The sequence below is a fragment of the Canis lupus genome, chromosome 8 (assembly GCF_048164855.1).
Source record: "Canis lupus baileyi chromosome 8, mCanLup2.hap1, whole genome shotgun sequence".
Classification (NCBI taxonomy): Eukaryota; Metazoa; Chordata; class Mammalia; order Carnivora; family Canidae; genus Canis; species Canis lupus.
In genome coordinates, this window is record NC_132845.1 from 23,471,889 (window position 1) to 23,493,909 (window position 22,021).

The window sequence follows — 22,021 nt, forward strand, 5'->3', positions numbered from 1 at the left end:
GTCTTGTCTTTTTTCTTTTCCTTTCTTTCTGAGGGAAGAAATGTGGGCTTTTACATCAAGTACCTTTACTTTAATTTCCAGTATAGTAACATAGGAGCTGTGTATCCTTTGGCAATTTAGTCTATCTGAACCTTTTCTCATCTGCTTAAACTACGAGTAATAGTAGCCTTGTGCTTCCTGCCTCCTTTGTGCATGGCATGGTCCTCTACCTAGCAAGCCTCTCCTGTTTCTTCCTTTCCACTTAGTAGGAATCCTACCTATCCCTGAAGACAAGTTTCAGTCACTATTCCCTCAGTGGCTCCAACCTATTGTGATTTCTGCTCCTTTTGAACTATTTATAGAAATAGATACTCAAAATACTGCTCAGTTAGCACTTATCAGTTAACTTCTTTTGTAGAACCTTATTCTCAAGGAGAAAGAAAAGAGCCAAAGAGGTAGGCTTAAAATAAGTTGTTTTGTTTATTTTTCCACCAATTTTCTAGTTCAGGCCTCCTCCTTCTGCATTCTTGATCTTCCAGCAGTAAAACAGATTGCCCTGGTTCTTCTTAGATATTCCACTGAGTTCTCTATCTGGTTGTAGTTTGAAAGAAAAAAAAAATAAGCAAAAATGCTGCTGGACATTGCTTCTCCACCAGGGGTGTCAGCCTTTTAACTTTCCTGGCATTTCCTTTACTTCCTACTAGATCAGCATAGTTACAAGTTTTCTCCCTAATGCCTGAGATTGGCTCTGCCATTGCTGCCAAATCACAAAACATTAGATGAATTTCTCACCAGCAGTTGGAACCATCTGACTAACACAGGACCCCAGCTAAACTTAAATCTTTTTACCCCTGCTGGTCTCTCTAGCAAAAACTTTCTCCAAAGCACTCTGACATTGGAACCAATGCTGATTTCTTGCTCCCAACTCTTTGACCAGTCTCTGCAGTGATTTTAAAATGGTCATTGGGAAGCTTTGCTCCTTTTCAAATCCAATCACCAGACTACAAATAGCTTATTCACTCTGGATCTGCATCTGGCCCTCCTCCACCTGTCTGGGATTATGTTTACCATTAGCTTTGAATAGCATTTTATTATTCTTAAATTTTTTTTCTACCTTTTGACTCCCTTCACCCCTTTTTCTTACTTCCTGCCTCCTACCTCTGGCAACCACCAATCTGTTCTCCATATCTCTGTGCTTGTATTAGTTATTTATTTATTTTAGACTCTACATATAAGAAGGATAATATGGTATTTTTCTTTCTCTGCCTGACTTCAGTTAGAATGATGCATTTGAGGCCCAACCAAATTGTCCCAAATGGCAAGATTTCATTCTTTTTAGTGGCTGAATAATTTTAATTATATGTGAATATATACCACAATTTCCCCATCCATTCATCAGTGGACCTTAGCTTGTTTCCATATCTTGGCTATTGTTAATAATGCCGCAGATTACATGGAGGTGTGTATACCTTTCCAAATTGGTGTTTTTCTTTTCTTCAGATAAATACTCAGAAGTGGAATTACTGAATTGTATGATAGATAGTTCTATTGTTAGATTTCTGAGAAACCTCCATACTATTTTCCATAGTAGCTGCACCGACAGCACACAAGTGTTCCCTTTCTCCACATCTTTGCAAATACCTGTTAGTTCTTGTCTTATTTTGGTAATAGCTATTCTAACATGTGATTTTGACTTGTATTTCCTTGATGATTAGTGATGTTGAGCATCTGGAAAATGTATTCAGATATTCTGCCAATTTTTTAATTGGATTGAAAGTTTTTGCTATTATTTATGAGTTCTTTATGTATTTTGGAATATTAGCCCCTTATCAGATTTATAATTTGTTTAAAAATTTCTCCATTCAATAGGTGGTCTTTTCATTTTGTTGATCTTTTTTTTTTCTGTACAGAAGCTCTTTAATTTGATGTAGTCCTACTTGTTTGCTTTTGGTGCCAGTTAAAAATAAAATCATCTCCAAGATCTACATCAAGGAGTTTATTGCCTATGTTTTCTTCTAGGAGTTCTATAGTTTCAGATCTTAAGATCAAGTCTTTAATCCATTTTGAGTTGATTTTTTTGTGTGGGAATGTAGTGGTCCAGTTTCATTCTGTTGCATGTGGCCTGTCCACTTCTCCCAACACCATTTATTAAATTGACTGTCCTCTCCCCAATGTATATTCCTGGTTTCTTTGTCATAAATTAATTGACACATATGTGTGGGTTTATTTCTAAGCTCCTTATTCTATTCCATTCTCTGTGTCTGTTCTTTTATGCCAGTACCATACTGTTTTAACTGCTATAGCTTTGTACTATAGTTTGAAATCAGGGAGTATAATGCCTCCAGCTTTGTTCTTTTTCAAGATTTTTTTGGCTATTCATGGTCTTTTTTTTGTTAAGATTTTATTTATTTATTTGAGAGAGAGAGAAAATGAGTGGTGGGGAGGGGCAGAGGGAGATAGAGATAGAAGCAGACTCCTCACTGAGCAGGAAGCCCAATGCAGGGCTTGATCCCAGGACCCAGGGATCATGACCTGAGCCAAAGGCAGCTGTTTAACTGAATAAGCCACCCAGGAGCCCCAAAAGAGAGAATCTTAAGCAGGCTCCACACCCAACACAGAGCCTGACTTGGGGCTTGAACTCACAACCTGAGTTCTTGGCCTGAGCTGAAATCCAGAGTCAAACACTTAACTGATTGACCCACCCAGATGCCCGTGTTTTGTGATTCCATACAAACTTCAAGATTATTTGTTCCATTTCTGTGAAAAACGTCACTGGAATTCTGATATAGATTGCACTGAATATGTAGATTTCTTTGATTAGTATGCATATTTTAACAATATTAATTCTTTCAATCCAGGAGCACAAAATATCTTTCAATTTTTTGTACCCTCTTCAGTTTCTTTAATGTTTTGTGGTTTCCAATATACAGGTCTTTCACCTCCTTGGTTAAATTTATTCCTGGTATTTTCTTTTCTTTTTTTTTAAAGATAGCTTAAAAAAAATATTTTATTTATTCATGAGAGACACACAGAGAGAGGCAGAGACATAGGCAGAGGGAGAAGCAGACCTCCCACAGGGTGCCTGATGCAGGACTCCATCCTGGATCCCCGGGATCACGCCCTGAGCCAAAGGCAGACACTAAACGGCTGAGCCACCCAGGCATCCCGATATTTTCTTCTTTTTGATGCAATTGCAAATGGGATTGTTTTCTTAATTTCTTTTTTTAATAGCTTGTTATTTGTGTACGAAATGCAACAGATTTTTATGATTTTGTATCCTTCAACTTCACAGAGTTTATTAGTTCTTTCAGTGTTTTGATGGAATCTTTGGGGTTTTCTATACATAATATCATATCTGTAAGTGTTGATGATTTTACTTCTGCTTTTCCAATTTGGATGCCCTGTATTTCTTTTTCTTGTCTAACTGTTCTGACTAGGACTTCTCATACTATGTTCAGTAAAAATGAGGAGGTGAGCATCCTTGTCTTATTTTTGATCTTAGAGGAGAAGATTTAAGCTTTCCACCACTATGATATTAGCTGCGAGGTACATTCCCTCTGTACCCACTTTATTGAGAGCTTTTATCACAAATGGATATTGAATTTTGTTAAGTATTTTTTCTACATCCATTGAGATAATCGTTTGATTTTTATTTTTCATTTTATTATTGTGATGTATCCCACTGATTTATAGATGATAAACCATTGTTACAGCCCTATAATAAATTACACTGATCAGGGTAGGGTGTGTGATCCTTTTAATGTATTGTTGAATTTGGTTAGCTAATATATCATTAAGAAGTTTTGCATCTATGTTCATGTTCTTGTGGTCCTTGTCTGGTTTTGGTGTCAGGGTAATGTTGCCTTCATAAAATAAGTCTGAAAAAGTTCCCTTCTCTTCTATGGAATTGGCTTCTGGTTCCAGTTCATGATAGCAATGTAGGAAGATCCTGAACTCACCTCCTCCCACAGAATACCACCTATGGAACAATCCCTCTTTAAAAAACCCAAAGTGTAGCTGAGTGATGACTACATTTTGGGCAAACGAGGAGAAAATCGCACTGAAGCGGATAGGAAAGCCTGGCACAGAATCTCACCATAAATCCCTCCATCCTCAGCATGTTGACTTACAACCAGAAGAAAACTCAAAGCCTGGAAAATTCAAAGCCTCCTCACCCCCAGAGACCAAGGGTTTGCACCCTCTAATCCGGTAACTTAACTTGTAAGACCTACACCTGAGAGATGGACCCCCAAAACATCAAACTCACCCAGCCCCAGACTTAGGTCAGAGGCAGCCAACTGCACCCAGGCTTAAATAAAGCTCATATTAAAGCATCTGCCTGAAGGCAAGATTTTATTTTATTTTATTTTATTTTATTTTATTTTATTTATTTTATTTATTTTTAAGATTTATTTATTCATGAGAGACACACAGAAAGAGGCGGAGTCACAGGCAGAAGGTGAAGCAGGCTCCCTCCCAGGAGCCCGTTGCAGGACTTGATCCAAAGACCTTCAGATCACGACCCTAGACAAAGGCAAAAGCTCAATCATTGAACCACCCAGGCACCCCTGAAGGGCAGGCATCTAATTTACACACACATGTAGGTGCCTGCTGGAAAATTCTCTGGGATGGACTTTAGTAGGTACCCCGTTTGCCCTACCCCCTTTCCAGGATCCAGAGCAGCAGCATCTCCTGGAAGTGTGCTTTACTGTGGCTGCAGCCCAGGGGCTGTCTTGGCCACCTGGCTTGGAAGCCAGGGCAGCTTGTGCTCCCATTGGATTATAGAAAGGAGCTCATACCCCTTTCTGGTATCTCAAGTTTTGCAGCTGCTGCCATGGGTCACTTCTGTTTTACCTGGCTCTGGCAGCCAACGGGCGTATGCTTGTGGGTCCTACAGGACTGTAACTGAGGAAGAAAGGCTTCTTAAACAGTACTACCCCCAGGGCACAGCAAGAGGTGACAGACCCAAGAGCTTGGTCTTTCTGTGAAGGAGGACTATGAAATAGCTAATGATCATAGTTGCAGCCTGAGGGGAAGGAGGTTTCTAATTAAACACCCATCTAGGCATAGATTATAATTGTTTCCACAGATTCTATCTCCAAGCTCTCCCTGTGCTGTGCTCCAAAGTACCAGTGTCTCCTGGAGGGAGGCTTTACATGCATCTGTTGCCTTAGTTTTTTTTTTTTTTTTTTTTTTTAAGATTTTATTTATTTATTCATGAAAGACACACAGAGACACACAGGCAGAGGGAGAAGCAGGCCCCATGCAAGGAGCCCGATGTGGGATCCCGGGTCTCCAGGATCACACCTCGGGCTGCAGGCGGCGCTAAACCGCTGTGCCACCGGGGCTGCCCTGTTGCCTTAGTTTTTATGACTGCCCTAGTTCTTATGACTGCTACCCAGGGAATACCACCTGATTGCTTAGCTTTGGTAGCCATGGGAGCTTGCATTTCGAGTCCCATAGGACTGTGGCAATCAGAGACCATTCTTGGTAGGCTACTACCCCCAAGGCCCTGCAAAGGCAGCAGAGTCTCTGTGTTGACATGTCTTATTTCCCTGGTCCATTCAGCTCTTGGAATACTTGGTTAATTCTCTTTCTAGCAGACTTTGGTCAGGACTCCTTGATAGACCCTTTACAGGTTTCCTACATTTGAATCATAGAAATTGGAGTATGGGGCTCTGATGTCTTCTCTGCAAGAAGGCACTAGGTTTCTTACAGGGACTGTGTCATCTCCTCCCTAATGACCAGCTCTACACACCAATGAAAGAAACAGAATTTGTTAAGACAAAAAAAAAAAAAAAAAAAGTCCCTTATTCCAGAGTGATGGGTGTCTACTCATCCTATATTTGCATAACTAAGAGGGTTACTCAAGTGACCCTTCTCCAGTCCAAGAAGCTCAAGTTCTATCAAGTTTAAAAAGGCAGAAATAAAAATAGTGAAGGGTAGATATCCTGTAATATTAGCAAAGGAAAAGAAAAGGTAAGAGGAGAACAGGAGAGACTGTGGTGAGGAAACTGGACATTTTATAGAAATGAGTGATCAATAATTTCATCTGTATCAGGTTACGTAAGTGAAGACTGAAAAGGACTCACTGGATTTGGATTCTGAGTCATTGTTGGTAGACACATGATTGCATTGGATTGAAGAATGAATGAGAAGTGAAGTAGAGACTGTTAAGTCTGCACTTTCCTTATAAGAACCTTGGCTGTGAAAGCAAAATGAGAGAGGATAACTGCATATGTGTGTATGTGTGTGTAGGGGGTGATCTTGGAGGTAAGCTTTCTCAGAACAAGGGTGGCTTCGAGGAATTGCAGTCTCATTTGTATTATCTGCTTCTTTAGGAATTTTGAGTTAACGGAGCCCTGCTGTTTCTTGTTGCAGAATCCCATCCAGGCTACATAACATTTAGTCATCATGTTTCCTTCAGCTCCTCTTCACTGTGAGGATTTTTCAGACTTTCTTAGTTTTAGATGACCTTGACAGTTTTGGTTGTTGTTGTTTTTTTTTTTAGTAGGCTCCATGCCCTCCGTGGGGCTTGAACTCACAACCCTGAGATCAAGAGTTGCGTGCTTTACTGACTGAGCCAGCCAGGCTCCCCATGACCTTGGCATTTTGAGGAGTATTAGGTATTTTTTGTGTAATATCCCTCAACTGGGATTTGTCTGGTGCTCTTCTCATGATTAGACTGAGGTTATGGCTTCTGGGAGGAAGACCTCAGAAAGTTATTTTAATCATATGACTAATCGCAATTGATGTTAAGCTTGATCACCTGGCTAAGGCAGTATTTGTCAAATTTCTCCACTGTAAAGTTACTTCCCTCCCTCCCCTTCTGTACTGTCATCTTTGGATAGAAGGCACTATGCAAAACCAACACTTAAGAAGTCAGGAGCTAGCTTCTATCTCCTCGAGTATTTACATAAATTATTTGGAATTTTCTGAACAGGAACTTTGTCTCTACTCTCCTGGATAAGTCAATTTTTAGTCCCCCTATGAAAGACTCAATGACTTCATGCCTTGCTTACTGAGATTAAACTCGTAGGATAAATTTCATCCAGGAAGTCAGCTATTTGATTCATATTTTTCAATACAAATTAACATGCTGACAGTAGCAGAAATTGAGAGCACTGAAGAGCCTCACAAAAATAATATTGAGAATGTTCACATATTTCTTTTGCTAGCGTTAACATTTCCATAGGCCAAGAAAAAAGTCATTTAATGGGAATGACCTGTAACTGATTTGAATAACATGAAGTTGAAATACCGAATCAACACTTTTGTCAGTTTTAATTTTCTAGTTTCTGAATCCATAAGACTTTTAAAAAATTAAAGTTATTGAGTTTCATATCCTGATAATTAGCACTGATAATGAAAGAGAAATTACTGAATAAAACTTGTTGTGTTAAGCAGCCATAATTTATCTAGGCTCTACCACTTACTAGTTGGTTGTGTGACCTACTGCAACTTAACTTCTGTAAGCAAACCTCCATTTCCTCACCTATAAATTAGAAAAAGAATAATGCCTACATAACAAATATTTGAGGATTAAGTGGGAAAAGATACATATATTTTAATTAAATTCCAGTTAACATACAGTGTAATATTAGTTTTGTAATATTAGTTTCAAGTGTACAATATATTGATTCGACACCTCCATACAACACCTGGTGCTCATTACAAGTGTACTCCTTAATCTCCATCACGTATTTCACCGATTCCCCCACCCACCAACCTCCCTTCTGATAATCATCAGTTTGTTCTCTACAGTCAAGAGTCTGTTTCGTGGTTTGCCTCTCACTTTCTCCCATCCTCCACCTTTGATCATTTGTTTCTTAAATTCCACATATAAGTGAAGATAATATATTTTAAAATGTATCTGTAACCTATAAAGTACACAGGCTCTGGTCGTGACACTCAACAAGGGTGCTTTGCTGTAGCCAGTGTGTTTATGCCTAATGTTAATTAGAGACTGGTCGGGGGCCAAGCTGCATCAGTGTTAAGTGCTTGGGACATCACTTCTGCTAGCTTCCTGGGAGACACACAGAGAGTCAGCTTCCTCCTGGCCCTCACAGCCAATTAATTTATGTACTATTGGAACTAGCACTGCATCTGGGCCTTACTACATATGAGTAACTAAGATGCCTCGATGCCTGGAGATATGGAGGTGAGGAGCCAGGGGTTCACCCTGATGGATTTTGAAAGGCACACCTTGTTCTTGCAGAAGATGTTCTTGCTATGCCTGAATCAGCAAGTCATGCTGGGAAGCCCTTCCTGGTGTAAGCACATATAGGTAGGCAGATATGCCCTTATTCATGCTTGTGGTTCTGTGGCTTCCGTCTGTTAATGTGAACAGTTCAGGCAGTAGAATAATTAATATTCAGTAAAGATAGTCTCATTCCTTTCCTTGATTTCCTTTTGTTAAAATGTTATCCACAGCAATGAACACAGGGGGCAAACTACTCCCTGAATAATGTCCTTCCTGAGTGTAAGCAAGTTAGACATCATAGAAAGTTATCAAACATTCCAACCCATATTTAATACTGAGGTAAGAAATAGCTGCTCCAGGTAATTATCCGACACCGGTAAACAAACAAACAAAAATATTCAGGAGGCTCTCCTCATATACATTATTAATTGAAGGCAGTTTATCGAATCAATTCCACTTCTGCTGGAAAAATAACGTACTGCTTTTGGAAGAAATACTTAATAATATCGTAATTTCCCAATCACATTCCATGTTTTGTTTTTCCAAGTCAGCATTTTCATTAGAGTATTTTTAATTTATAGAATTGTATTGATTACCTAAGATGGAATATATAGTTTTTTAAATAATTTCAAATCATTTATTAATATATATTTCAAAGGTCATCACTTTGGGGGGGGAAGTAATCATATATTCTATTTTGGTATTAAAATTTGAAATCAATAGTCTATAAGGAAAAACAGGACACTTCAGCCTCCTTCTTATTGCCTAATGTTAAAGAGCTGACTTCCATTTCAAGGATATATTCTGGGGTAAGAATGAGAACTCTGCAGAATTTGGCGGGTTTCCCTCCCTCCGAGTCACAAGTCTTGTGGTAAAAAAGGTATCTTCAGATGGTTTCTGGAGATAAGGTTTTTAGCATCAACTTATTTCTTCTATTTTATCCATGAATATTTTATAGTTGAAAAAAAATTCTTGGGCAGCCCGGGTGGCTCAGCGGTTTAGCGCCGCCTTCGGCCCAGGGCGTGATCCTGGTGTCCTGGGATCGAGTCCCACGTCGGGCTCCCTGTGAGGAGCCTGCTCCTTCCTCTGCCTGTGTCTCTGCCTCTCTCTCTCTCTCTCTCTGTGTCTCTCATGAATAAATAAAATCTTAAAAAAAAATTCTTACCACTGAGCAAAACTGTTGTAATTTTAAGCTTATCGCTTGAATCCTACTAAATCTGAATTCTACTAAATAAATGACATATTACCAAAGAAACTGGGGGTGGAACTGGCCAGGAAAGCGACCAGATTTCCTTACGCATCGTATGACTCACGCAATATGTGGATGGCTTTAATTTGTGCAGAAGCCACGAATTTTCAAACCAGCGAAGTTCTTCGAAATGGTCTTGTAATCTGCATCTTTTACAGTCGGGGAAATAAACGGGAGTTCTCAGAGGTAGGCAGGCAGCTTGCAGGGAAACAGCTGTTCCGAGGGAAACCCAGTAGGTTTGTGGTCCTGTGTTTTCGGTTTTTGTTTTAAAGATTTTATTTATGTATTTGAGGGAGAGTGGGCGGCGAGGGAGAGAGGAAGGGAATCAGCAGCGGACCGCCTGAGCACCGCGCCCCGGGCGGGCGGGGCTCCAGCTCCTGACCTCGAGGTCACAGGCTGAGGGGCCCACGCCTGAGGGGCCTGCGCCCTGTGCCCTGCGCTCTGTGCGCGCAGCTCGCTCTCCCCGCCGCGAGCTGCTGAGGGCAAAGGGCGGGCGCCCCTCGGCGGCGGGCCTGGATTCCGACACCCCCGAAGCCCCTACTCACCGCGCTTTTCCCAGCACAGACATTCCTGTGATAAAAAATATAATTTATGAATTAGGCACAAGAAGAGAGGTGACTAATAATAAGATGGAGCAGTTATAACGCGGGAGCCGCAAGAAAAGTGGCGCGCCTGCGACTCACCCTCAGGACCCTCCTGTGCCGGACTCACCGCGCCGGCGCCCACGGGACACGCGCGGCCGCCGCGCCGGGGGGTGGAGCCGGGGAGTGACGTCAGCGCGGACGCAGCGTCAGGTGACTCTGGACCGTCTGCTGATTCGTCAGGAGGAGGACCGCGTGCTTCCCGACCCAGGCTGGCCTGGGAGAGCGAAACTGCCGAGGGGAAACCGCAGGTAGGGGAGGCTGCTGTGGTTTCACGCCGCAGGTGCAGGTGGCTCCCGGCGGCGGGGCGGGCTGCGCCACCCGGTGCGGCTCAGACTCTGCTCCAGGGATGTGGGAAGTGCTGTCTTATCCAGTAAAATGCGTGCATGTAGGGGATCCCCGGGTGGCCCAGCGGTTTAGCGCCGCCTCCAGCCCGGGGCGTGATCCTGGGGTCTTGGGATCGAGCCCTGCATCGGGCCCTGTATCGGGCTCCTGCATGGAGCCTGCTTCTCCCTCTGCCTCTCTCCCTCTCTGTGTCTCTCATGAATAAATAAATAAAATCTCTTTAAAAAATGCGCGCATGTATTAAAACTGTGAGTTGTGACGGTAGTGACGGTAGTGTGCTCTTTGTTGCACGGGATGCAGTCCCAAAAGAACTGGCGAAGGCAAAGACGGTGGTGGTAGGATCCCGGGACGTCCCACACAGTTGCAGGAGGAGCTGCACTGCCAAGTCAGGGTAAAGCTCCAGAACAATCTGAACAGAGCTGAACGCTGCTAGGGCTCCAATGCCGCCCCCGCCCCCACACCCCGAAGCTTTCACTTTGAACTTCTGAGGATGGTGGGGTAAGGGTGTCAGCTGACGAGAACTGGTTCTAAACTCAGGTTGGGCTGCTTGCAGCTCCAAAATCAGCATTGGAGAGACAAGTGATAGTGGGAAAGAAAAGGTTGCTCTGTTCAGGAAGCTGGCAGCCGGAGAAGGTGGTGGACTAACATCTCAAAGACCATATTCTCTGTCCAGGGGAAGCCAGAGGGGTTTAAAGGGGAAGGCATGGGAAAAGGAGGGGAGCTACTGCAGGAGAAGCAGGTGCTCGCTCAGGCGGTTAGGTGTGTGTTGACACGACCGCGAACAGAGTTGGTGGCATCCGTGACAGCTGTCTTTGAATGTAGTCAGGCCTTATCTTCTGGAATAGTTTGGTCCTTCACTCCTTAAGGCCAGTGGTCTGCAAATCTCCAGGAAAATGAGTTAGTTGTGCTACAGACCAAGAGATTTAGGTCAGCAAGCAAGGAGCACATAAGCTTGAAGCAAGTTAACCCGTAAGGCTAGTTTGAGTGCTGGGGTGCCTGGCTGGCTCAGCCAGTAGAGCATGAGACTCTTGATCTCAGGGTTATAGGTTTGAGCCCTACATTAGGTGTAGAGATTACTTAAAAATTAAAACCTGGGCAACCTGGGTGGCTCAGTGGTTTGGTGCCGCCTTTGGTCCAGAGCATGATCCCGGAGACCTGGGATGGAGTCCCACGTCCGGCTCCCTGTGAGGAGCCTGCTTCTCCCTCTCTGCCTGTGTCTCTGCCTCTCTCTCTCTCTCTCTCTCTCTGTGTGTGTCTCATGAGTAAGTGAGTGAAATCTTAAAAAATAAATAAATAAAACCTTAAAAAAAAAAAAAGACTAGCTGGAGTGGTGTTCAGGGGTAGAGGCAGGGGAAGAAGTTACTACACAAAGGTCAAGAACTTTGGGGATCAGTCTAAACTAAGTTCAAATTCAGCTTTGCAAACATAACATAAGACATGTTATTTAATGGATCTGAACTGATAAAAGTCAGTTCAATGGTAACTTTCAGACTTTTTGGGGAGAATTACATGTAATGGTACACATAAGGCACTTAGCATAACACTGGCCTATAGTAACTACTCAATAAATAGTATTATTGTTACCATACACTTAAGATTCTTTCCTGATTGCTCTTTCATCTCCCCTGACTGAAAAACCAACACACAAAAATTGCAAAGATCAGCTTTAAGAGCATCTAAGATGCCATCAGTTGTAAGATAAGACATTATTTTATGTACCATTAAAAATAAAATATGGGGGGTCCCTGGGTGGCACAGGGGTTTGGCGCCTGCCTTTGGCCCAGGGCGCGATCCTGGAGACCCGGGATCGAATCCCACATCGGGCTTCCGGTGCATGGAGCCTGCTTCTCCCTCTGCCTGTGTCTCTGCCTCTCTCTCTGTGACTATCATAAATAAATAAACATTTAAAAAAAATAAATAAATAAAAATAAAATAAAATATGCTGCCAATTATACTATGGCTCATTCTCTTATCACTTGGAATTTTTAATGCTTCTTGAAAAAGCTTCTTTAGGCCATTTGGATGTTCATTATCAAATACTACTGTTGTGCATACATAAAAAGGAAGATATAAGCAAAAAATTGGTTAAAATATTCCTGAAACTCCCTCACATTCTGTGTCTGACAGCTGTGAATCTACGTATCAACTCACAGCGTGTCTATGTTTTTTCACATATATCATCCTTTATTCCATCAAGAGCATCCTTGAGACAGCATTTCTTTTAAATAAGTCATTCCACTAATGCTAGGATTCTAGATTTTCTCCAAATTACTAATGCCCACTCTGCCATTCTGCAAGTTTTGAGTCTGCTGCTTTCATGATCTCACCAGAATCATGTGATCAAGGAAAACATCCAGGTTAATGCATGTGCAAGCCATGTTGATGTCTGCTGTCTGGTCAATGGCCAATGCAAGGTGCCATCCATGGTAGAAAAATTCCCAGCTTCAGAGTTGTTAAAATGTGAAAATACGTGCATCTAAGGATTGATGTACAAATGGTAGACCGCCCACATCATTACAGATCTCTCACTTAGAAAAGAAGTCACCATAAAATTATTTGAAATAGTTTAGCACATTAAAAAGTATTTGAATAACCCCTCTTTAATCTGTATAAAATGAAGTATGCTTGTACCAATCATATTCCCCCCCCCCTTTCTTTTTTACATCAACAGGAAATGGTAGGCTAAAAACAACTGGTCCTAAATGAAGGAATGGTTTTCTTCAGTTCTGTTAAAATCCTACTCACACAGACAAGTTGGTGCCATTTGAAGATACTTGAGACCTGCAGCCTTTTATTGCCAGGATTTGTTATTATAACATAAAAATCACACAGCAGCAAGGCTTAAGGAATTTTAAAAGAACAACTTCCTTCAGTGTTCAAGTTGAGGACATCAGCTCAAAATCAGAAAAAAAAAAAAAAGGAATCTAATAAAAGTATTATGAACTTACTAATCTGTCTCTTCCCCCCAGTACTCTTTTTTTTTAATTGAGATATCCTCTATATAAAATAAAATGCATAGGTCTAAAAAGGTACAGTTAAGTGTCATAAACTCCTATAACTACCACCTCAATCAAGAAATAGAACATTTCCATCATGACAAAAAAATTCTCATCTCCTGGGCCCCCTTCAATATAATGTGGTCTTTTAACTTAAAACATGGGCCAACAACATATTGAAGTATCAAAAAAAAAAAAAAAAGAAGAAGAAAGAAAGAAAGAAAGAAAGAAAGAAAGAAAGAAAGAAAGAAAGAAAGAAAGAAAGAAACTTCTTAAGTGATTATGAGTTACAAGGTGAAAAATCTGTTTTATAACAATTTTAATTACTGTCGCTGTGTTATAGTATATATAACTACCTTGTCCTCAAGTGATTTTGTTATTTTTAAAATGATTAATATTAACCTGAATAGTAAATAAAATGTACACCCTAGTCACACACACTCACACAGGTGGAAATATGATATATTTTTTAGCCAGGCTGCATCAGGTACCATGTGGTGTCCTATTTCAGGTTAGGACATAAGCACTATATAGATTTACCTACCACATGACTTCCAGACTTAGCCCAACAGTCTTTAAACTTTATATTGTGTATTAGCTGTACTAATTACCTAAAATCTGTTTTTTCTTTGTATATAATAAAGTGAAGAGGCAACTGTGGAAGATTATTACTGAAATGTAAAAAGTTACTGTAAAGGTGACAACTTCCTTCTCCCTTTCACTCCCCTGTACGAAATCCTGGGGCTTTAGTAGGACTAATTCACTACTTTTTGCCCATTTGTACTTTCTTCATTACTCGGAATGTGATTCCAGGAAAGATATGGGTAATAATCTGCTTGCTTAATGTTGATGTGTATTAACATGTTCAAGGGTAATAAAATCTGGTCAGAATCAGAGTAAAGGTAATAAGAAAAAATGAATCACAGTCAATTTACTTTGACACTATAACTATGGGTTCACTCATTCTTGATTTATTCTACAAATATTGAGTTCCTTTTATATGCCAGTCACTCACTGTGCTAATGTTGGAGGTACAACCAAAGATAGAATAATCAAACCAGAACTGAAGACAGTTTTGGACCGAATGGGGGCTCATAAGTTGTCCACCCAGCAAGGAGTCAATCACTGTCCAAAAAGCTAGGACAAACCCAATGTCTATTACTCATCTCATGAAAGTCATACTCTACTGGGGTTATAGACACATAAGTAACTACAATACAGCTTGACAAGTGTGTAAATATGTTAAGTGGTGGGGAAATATAGGCAGGGTCCTCAACTCAGATTCAGATGGCAGGGTGGGATTCAGAGCTAAAGAATGAGTAAGAATTCACCAGGTAGGGCAGCCCAGGTGGCTCAGCGGTTTGGCGCCGCCTTCAGCCCAGGGCCTGATCCTGGAGACCTGGGATCGAATCCCACGTCGGGCTCCCTGCGTGGAGCCTGTTTCTCCCTCTGCCTGTGTCTCTGCCTCTCTCTCCCTCTTATGAGTGAATAAATAAAATCTTAAAAATAAAAAAAGAATTCACCAGGTAAAGAGCTGGGAAAGTATCTTATAAGAAAGGAGAAGGAGATGGGAGAGAGTATTTGGTAATATGATCCCAATAGTAGCAACTCGGGCCATGCCTCTTGAAGTATATATAATGTTCCTTTTAAAACAAATGAAGCCATCAGTGAAGAAATTACTGGCCAATCAAGCTTTCAAAGGGCCATGAGAATCACATAAATATAGCAGGATTTTATCTGAGACAACAGACCAAGTATTCCAGCTCAACCTTTCTATTCTAAAATAGTTTTTATATTCCTAGGGAAAGACAGAGACCCTTCTAAGTGATAAAAGTGCCACAAAGGAATTTTTTTTTTCTGTTTTCTTGGCTTGATTTTTCTCTTCACTGAAAACAGAATGAGACAAAAAATGAAAACAACAGGGAAATACAGAGAGCCTATCACAAAGGGACTATTGTCTTGATCCGGATTCTGTTAGAAAAACTGGCAAACCAGTGCTTCACTGTTCCAATTGCTGGGAAACACATCATCATCGTTATGAAATTCTTGGGATACAGGAAAGCAATTTCATCTACTTCCACGATTTCAACAGGCTGCTGATTACCAAATCAGCAAGACATTGTATGAAGAGTTTATAAACTTGAGTTTCCCCGACTACACTGCAACTTCCATCTGTGTCAAAAACCACAGTTTCCCCAGGGTCTGGTGTAATAGCTGGCACATAGTAAGGTGCTCAATAAATGCTTGTCGAATGAAAGTAGAGATTTATCTTTCCAGCCATCTTTTACTCCAGCTTTCCTCCTTGTACCCTGTGATGAGGAAACTCAAACATGATGGTCAAACCAGAATTCCTTGGCCTTCTCTGACAGCCCTCTGTTCATTTGGCAGAACATTTACCACCTGGCCCCAGGAAAGGCTAATGCCTTTCCCAAACTGGATTTGAAGCTTCTGAGGGATGGTGACTGTATCTTACTCAGTCATGGAATGCCTGAGATCTCATAAAGTCACTAGGATAAAGTAGGTGTTCCATAACTCTGCTGAATATGGCATTGTATGAAGAGTTTATAAACTTTGCAGTGAGTTTATTTGTATCAATAAATATTCAATGAATTCCAAATTCACTAGACACTGTCTTAGATGAGGAAGATATGGAGGTGAACAAGACTGATAAGGCCCCTGACTTCACAGAAGTTAAAATTCTAGTGGAGACAGACAATAAACTAGTCTGATTCTGTTTTTGATGTTTGACTGCTGACAACTTTCAACCTTCAGCCCTCCCTTTTCCCTTCTGCTCCACCTCTGGACAAGTGGGTAAGAAAGTCTGGGCACTCCCTCCCTTGCTCAGATCACAGAAATCCCAGTGAAGCCCAGGAGAATTCTAACCCCGGCACTATTCACAAACCACAATGAACACCAGAGCCATTTGTCCCAGACTCCAGTCAGGCCATTTTGAATTGCCCTATTCTTTCCAGAAAGCCTCAGCATGTGAGCAATAAACCCTTTTGGACCTTTCTGATACACGTGTGTCCTCATCACTCTGGACATCTGAACCACTTTGGTGGTGCTGGTGGAGGACTGATCCTGTTTTCTGTGGGGCAACCACAAGATACATGTAAACAAACAGTGATTTCAGGTAATGGTAAATGTTATGGGAAAAATAAAACAGGGCGAGACAAAGAGTGACGGGTAGTGGCAGTCAAGGGATGGGGCAAGGGTGAGCTCTTCGACAGAATTATGTATGTGACAACTTAATCTCTTGACTAAAACTATACTCAATGTAATGGAGACTGCCAGATGCCTCCTAATGTTTGCTCTTTCTCCATAATGGGAAAGGAATAATAATAATATTTCATTTCTTCCTCCAATATTAGCTGGGTATGCCGCCTCCCAGAATAAAAATACTGTTTTCTAACCCTCTGTTAGCTGGGAGTGGGCATGGGACTAAATTCTAGTCAATGGCATTGGCCTGAGTCCCATTCTCCTGACCAGATGTATAGACTTGGTGGCTGGAGTTCTAGTGACCACCCCGGAGCCTGGCAGGACAATGGGGATCTAAACTTACACAGCAAGCCACAGAGGGGAAGGATCATACATTTCAGGGCACCCCAACTCTGCCTGCCTCCTTCCTCTTTTTTTTCTTTTTTTAAAGATTTTACTTATTTATTCATGAGAGACACACACAGAGAGAGGCAGAGACACAGGCAGAGGGAGAAGCAGGCTCCATGCAGGGATCCCGACATGGGACTTGATCCTGGGTCTCCAGGATCACACCCTGGGCTGAAGGCGGCGCTAAACCGCTGAGCCACCAGGGCTGCCCTGCCTCCTTCCTCTTAAATCTCTAAGACAAAACCCCATGTATCTTGTTAAAAGTGCTGCAGTGTTGGGTTTTGTGCTTTTTGCACCTGAACGAATCCTAAGCCATACATTTGTTGAACATACCACTTTTGAACCTGTTATCTTCTATCTCTTAATACCTCTCACTGACTCTGTTGTCTCTATTTAGTCCTGCTTCTTTTCTTCTTTTCCTTTCCTTCCTATTTTCCCCTTTATTTCTGTTCTTTTCTCCTTATTGAACACTATGCAAAACTCAAATATCTTGATGTATTCTCTATTGAATATGTTTTAAAAAGTAACTTATAAAAAAAAATAAATAAAAAAAAATAAAAATAAAAAGTAACTTATAAAGAATGTAAAATATACAAAGTAGACAGAATAAAACACCAAATCCTTCTGCCTCACCGCTTATTAATCTATGGTCGACTCAGCCACATCCACACTCCAGCCTCTTGTTTTGTTTTTCCCTGCATTATTTTGAGGCAAATCTCAGATCTCATATTATTAACAAATAAAGTTCCAGGTCTCTCTATTGCTTAAAAAGCAGGTGAAGCAATATCTTTCTTCTAGAAGTAAAGCCAAAATTTTAACTCATGTTTTTCTTCACCTCATAAAACTCATCCTTTTCATATTATCTTCTGAACTGTTCACCTTCCTATCTCCCCACTTTTTGCCCCTCCTCCATTCCTTTTTCCTTCCTCATTCCCTTCCTCCCTCCCTCTTTCTGTATCTAATACAATTTTTGCCTAAAGTGCCCCCCCCAAAATTTTTTTAAAGGAAATCCAGGTCTAATTTTCCCAGTCATAGATGTGGTTCTTTGATGTACCTACCTCTTTGGATTTTCAACCACTGAGAATCTATTTTGCCAAAATGGGAGAGTTTCCTCATTTATAGTTTCTTCATGAGTCTGAAGCAAAGGAGTTTTAAAGTTACATAGTACCCAAAGTACCTTCCCCCATCCCATAATAAAAACTAGCTATACTAGTAGTACATTGTGAGAAAATATAATTAATAAAAGGAATCCAGTTAGAGTAATAACAAAAATTAAGTGTTGGATGTTATTTTAATTATATAAACTCTAAAACCCTACTGATACTAAAGACTTGTTTTTATAATATTGATAAGGGATTGAACTTTTATGCCATTGGACCTGGGCCATGTGGATGTTTTCCCACAATGCAGGCTGGAACTGTTTTGATATCACTCATGCATAAGAATCAAGCATGTTTCTCATAGGCAGAATGTAACTAATCTTTTGGAGTGAGTACAAATTATTTGAACTTCAAGCAGATCTTGCCACCACATGGTATGATTACTGAGTCACTCACTGTCAAATTCTCATAGGTTTTATTTGCTTTTATTTTGTTATCTTGATGAAAAATCAATTTATGACTTTCACACTGAAACAGAATAAAGAAAACAATGACCGAGCAACACAACTGTCTTTATGCACCTTTGGAAATGTACTATGTTCCTGAACATTGCAAACATATTTCTCCTCTGGGAAGTTGTGGGAGGTACGTGCTACTTCAGCACTCATTGCTTTCACCTATTACATTGACCTTCACATCAGTAAGGTGTGGTCAAAGAACTTGGAATTGTTGCTCATTGTGTTTACTTGCCTAACCCTAAACTAAAGTCTTTGAGAACAAGGGCTTGTTGCTTTCATCTCTGTATCTCAAAACACTCAGCTTGTAGGGTTAGAACAATCAACAGTCAGTGTGTGCCCAAGAACATTTTATGAAATGAGTAAATAGAGAAACTCTTTGGGTAAAACCAGTAGCACAGCTTATTGAAGTTCAGGTTGATTTAGCAAGGTGGTATTTAATGCCTCTTTTGTTCTTTACTCTTAGTGGTTCTCTCTTTAAATTCCAGTTAGTTAACATACAGTGTTATATTAATTTCAGGTATATAATACTCTTAGTAGTTTTTTTTTTAACTTATAGTCTTAACATGATCATTTTCCTTATTATGTCCCAGTACTTCAGTATTCTTAGCTTTTTTGATATGATACTAGTATCCAGCCAACCTCTTCTAATACTCTTAAAATTGTGTGTTCTCACTTCTATGCCCAAATGGGGTTTGACTTACATTTTCAGACACAGAGTAAGTATTTACGTCTACATACTACTCATGATAAAGTAAGTAAAAATGTTTTCTCAGAAAAGCTAAAAGAACTATTTTCTGAGCTGGTGGTTTAACTAGAGGTGAGATATTTAAAACTTCTCCTTATGGTCTTGGGAAAACAACTGTTTAGCAAGCTGCATGTATAAATAATATTCTAGCAAATCATACACTGTTTGAGAGAGGAGAAGTAGAGAGAGGAAGAGAAAGAGACTGTGCTCTAACTAGACATTCATCCACACGTCTAGACATTCATTCCACATTTAAATATTTAGAATTTTTAGTAGCCTGTGAATACAAGAAAATTTATTACATTAAGGTAGGCTTTAGATATTTGACATGTAGCTGATATTTTCATAGTGTGAGAAATATCAAGCTGACATTATGCTTCTTCTGTGATGATTACTTCCAAATGTCAGAGAGTAGAAACTTATTCATGGGATTTCAGGGCCTTAGGATAGTGTCAATTTAAAAGACATTCACATCGACTTCTTTTTTATTTAAACATGCTAAATGGAGGATGAAAAGCAGGTTGAAAAATCAACAGAGAAAGGAAGAGCAAAGAAGAAACCTATTGACAAGAAAATTTTAAATAGATTGATGTACTCTTACATCAATTTAATGGAATCCTAGCTGACAGGAGGCTTTGTGATTGCCTACTAATATTTCTGACAACTGGAGCCTTGCTGTTCATTTCATTTCGCTCATATCACTTATGTTGAACTTGGGAAATTAAAAATAAGATATGAACTATTTGACTTTTTGTAGACTGTCTTTAATAAGTCAAATAACTAATATTTGTATTTTCCTACTGATTTTGGACTTCAAACTAAAATCAAGTAATTTTCAATTAAAAATTTATTCTTTTGTTCACCGTACTCCTTTGTAGCTAATTATGGACCTATTGAACTGCTGCTATTTTGGAAATAAGTCAAAGAAATTTAAAAAATTATTATTAAACAAATTGGCCACATCAGAGATAATTATGGGCTTAAATAAACTTTTGTCTTTCCAATTTTGTGCACAGCAGTGCTCTTAATTACTTGGGGTCACTGAAATCCCATGGCATCCTGAGAAAAGCATTTTTCCTGCAGTCTATCTGGTTAGACTGCCTATCTGGTTTTTCAGAAGCCAGCATGTTTTCCTTCTTAAAAATCCCTCTTTAGGGACAGTGGGAATGATGTTGAGGATGGTAACATGGATTCAGGATCTTTACATTTATTTATTTATTTTTAAAGATGTTATTTATTTATTCATGAGAGACATAGAGAGAGGCAGAGACACAGGCAGAGGGAGAAGCAGGAGAAGCAGGTTCACCACTGGGGAGCCTGATGCAGGACTTGATCCTAGGACTGTGGGATCACGACCTGAGTGTAAGGCAGACGCTCAACCACTGAGCCACCTAGGAATCCCTGGATTCAGGATCTTAAAATCAGCCTTTCAAAAAGAAAAAAAGATTTTATTTATTCATAGAGACACAGAGAGAGAGAGAGAGGCAGAGGGAGAAGCAGGCTCCATGCTGGGAGCCCGACATGGGACTCGATCCCAGGTCTCCAGGATCACACCCGGGGCTGCAAGCGGCACTAAACTGCTGAGCCACCCAGGCTGCCCAAAATCAGCCCTTTTAGATGTGACTTCTGTAGGTCAATGACAGGAGTCACTGTGTAGCCATCTAAGTTTTCTCATTTATCTTACAAACTTTTTCCTGATACAAAGAAAAATTGTGGGACCTCGAGGAGCTAGACCAGTACTTCTTGGGGCTGCAAAATTTTAAATTGTTACGTAGAAAAACAAAAGGACAAGCCAAACATGCTGACTGATAGGACTATCACAGAGGATCATTGTAATCTTGTTCACTAAATCAAAGCTGGAACAGAATGGATGGATAATTCTGTTACCCTATTGATGGATGTTGCTCAAATTCTTAGATGGAAGCACTGGATTCAAGGACGATCCTTCCATTATTAAGCTTTGAGAGTCCCACTGTTTTGTATGCATCGAATGTCACAAAATGGGTAATATTGAAAAGCTGGAGTTTGCTGCCTTTACACCCTTGCATCCTCAAAGGCCAAAGAGTTTGGGCTGTCGGCAGGGGACAAACGGGGAAGATCAAGACTTTGCTCCCAGCACCCTGGCGCACAGCTCCCCACAAGACCCCAGTAACGTCCTTAGAACGGCAGGACCTGCAGGTCTCTGCTTTTGCTGGGTCAGGAGCAAGAAGTCCCAGAGATCCGGCTCGGGTCCGAGTCCCAGCGCCAGTCACAGCTCGGGGTGCTCCACACTGCGAGAGTCACTCCCAGCTTCACCAAGGACAGGGCGTCTCCTGCCCCGTTAACTGCGAGGTCCCCAACACCTAGGTCAGTTCTGAGCTGGGCCTCGGCTCACTTCCTCACGGGTCACTCTCCTGCTTGTTTCCTCTTCCTAGCCCGCAGGTTCCTTTCGCGCAGTCTGTCCTCCACCCCCGGGGGGGGGGGGGGGGGGGGGATGTGGGGGAGGATGTGTGTGTGGGGAGGAGGTGGGGGGGCAGGGGGAGGAGGTGGGGGGAGGAGGTGGGGGGGCAGGGGGAGGAGGTGGGGGGAGGAGGTGGGGGGGCGGGGGGAGGAGGTGGGGGGGCAAGGCCAAGATCCGGCGGGAATGGTGCGTTCAAAGC

The 22,021-nt window shown here is 41.1% G+C and overlaps 2 long non-coding RNA genes across 2 annotated transcripts; both read right to left on the reverse strand.

Annotated features, from left to right (window-relative positions):
* Positions 1-4,276: 4,276 nt before the first annotated feature.
* LOC140638007 (uncharacterized) lies at positions 4,277-10,175 on the reverse strand. Its single transcript, XR_012035123.1, has 4 exons — positions 10,115-10,175; positions 9,977-10,001; positions 9,496-9,644; positions 4,277-4,503 (listed from the first exon to the last, which is right to left on the reverse strand). It is a non-coding gene; the product is annotated as an uncharacterized lncRNA (long non-coding RNA).
* Positions 10,176-20,552: 10,377 nt separating this feature from the next.
* LOC140637561 (uncharacterized) lies at positions 20,553-21,843 on the reverse strand. The gene is made up of 2 exons (XR_012034648.1): positions 21,270-21,843; positions 20,553-20,808 (listed from the first exon to the last, which is right to left on the reverse strand). It is a non-coding gene; the product is annotated as an uncharacterized lncRNA (long non-coding RNA).
* Positions 21,844-22,021: the final 178 nt, after the last annotated feature.